The sequence below is a fragment of the Penaeus monodon genome, chromosome 3, assembly GCF_015228065.2.
Source record: "Penaeus monodon isolate SGIC_2016 chromosome 3, NSTDA_Pmon_1, whole genome shotgun sequence".
NCBI lineage: Eukaryota > Metazoa > Arthropoda > Malacostraca > Decapoda > Penaeidae > Penaeus > Penaeus monodon.
In genome coordinates, this window is record NC_051388.1 from 52933878 (window position 1) to 52935887 (window position 2010).

Consider the following 2010-nt stretch of genomic DNA (forward strand, 5'->3'; position numbering starts at 1 on the left):
TGTAATCACGATCATTCATAAACACACACTTGCGCATACTTCACATATACGAAGACCCACGCACAGATTAACATGTGTGTTTGGATTCGATCTACACGAATTCCTAAATCTTGCACACACTCTGTTGACTCTTAGGCGTGGCAGTTTGCAATTTGTTTTCGTAGTTCAGGATAATAGCTGTAAAGTGTAAAATATTGGCTAAATAGACTCGATAACAATAATATTATTGCCATTATGATGTGAATATCAGGTTGTCCTGTACCTATTTGCATAGTCGTTATTTATTTATCTATTTCTCCTGATATTAAACATTGATATCTTACATGATGTAGTTATTGATTATCCCTTGTCAATATATATATATAATATATAATATATAATATATACATATATGCATATATAACACACACGCACACACACACACACACACACACACACACACATATATTAATGTGTGTGTGTTCGTTTGACCATTACACATGCATCTGTATACGTGTCGCTGTCTGATAATGCAAACCAGAAATGAACCACAGAACAATGTTCATAAAAATAATAAACGGCAAAGTATCGTTAATAAGAAATACTTTTAATCTACATCTGTATCCATAAATTCCACTACAAGAGACGTATATTCAAGGCTAAACTAACATGCAAGATATAACGAGGAAAAATCTCTGGAAAGTAAGATAAATTTGTGCGCGCGAAGAGGTTTATAAACGGTGTAAATTTATAAAGAATAACAGGTTCTAAGAGTCAGAAATGAGTATTTATATTAAAGAGAGAAAAAAAATAATTGTTGAATTTGGTACGTAATGAGGGTGCTTTGGGGACTTATTAGGTAATAAATATAAACAACAAAGATATATGTTTTTTTCTTTTTGTTTTGTTTTTGTCCTGTTATTTTCACCCGCTTAGCACAGTGACAATTATATAATTTGAGAAAGTGTTTTCATGTTTCGAGTAAGTTGGGGAGGGGGGGAGGGGGGGGGAGGGATTCCGAAGTTCAAAATAACAAGTACGATTCCCTGTTTTTATATATAATTTTCTGTTTACTGAAAAGAGAATGTACACACATCTCGAACGCCATTACATCCCTATGTACTTATGATTTACGAAAAGGGGTTATTACACAAAGTACGTTTTCTCTACTTGCTAAAATCTATCAAGATGTGTAGTGTATATTTAAGAGTTATTTAATATCTAAAATCTGAAAAAAAAGAAACCGCAAAACAATATTTAAAAATAAAAGAAAGAAATATAAATAAAATTAGAACAAAGTCAAATCTATAAGAATAAGGAAACTAAAAGTCTTCATTGCTCTTACTGCATCATAACAATAACATAACACAAGACAAAAAACTAACGCTAGTCCCTTCTTGTCAGTAATTTTCAGGTCAAACTCTAGCTTCCTATCTTCCCAAGTTGACTCGAGAATCACTTGAATTACAGCGAACATGCAGTGTTATTGTGCTTACAATGAACGCGGCCTTATGTTGATTAAGAAACCCTACATGTATTACAAGAAATTCGTGTGTTATTACTGAAAGTTGGGGGAAAATGAATTCTCACGTTATGAACCCTTTAACAATGTAGAGCAATGATGTTCTGAAAGGAGTATATATATATATATATATATATATATATATATATATATATATATATATATATATATATATATATATATATATATATATATATATGAAAACAACAACAACGCTGTTTTGTGTTGCTGAAGAAGTCCTAAATGTAATACAAGAAATGCGTGTGTTATTACTGAAATTTGGGGGAAAATGAATGCTCACGTTATGAACCCTTTAACAGTATAGAGCAAAGATGTTCGGGGAGGAGTATAAAATAATCCGGTAAAGGTGAAGTAAATACAGGAAGTCAGCAGTAATATGGAAAGAGCTCCAATACTCTCTTTCCTTTCTACGATAAGAGCAGTTAATTTGTTTGTCGTTTTTTAAGCAAGAGGTGTGATGGTGTTTTTAACCAATTGCTGTAAGTTAG

General features: G+C 31.8%; 1 protein-coding gene across 1 annotated transcript in view; it reads left to right on the forward strand.

The window, feature by feature from the left end:
• Positions 1 to 324, forward strand: part of LOC119589825 — a 6064-nt gene extending 5740 nt beyond the window's left edge. The window contains exon 4 of the mRNA XM_037938402.1: positions 1 to 324. This exon is cut by the window's left edge and continues 1058 nt beyond it. The gene's annotated coding sequence lies outside the window, so the exon portion shown is untranslated.
• The last annotated feature ends 1686 nt before the right edge of the window (positions 325 to 2010 follow it).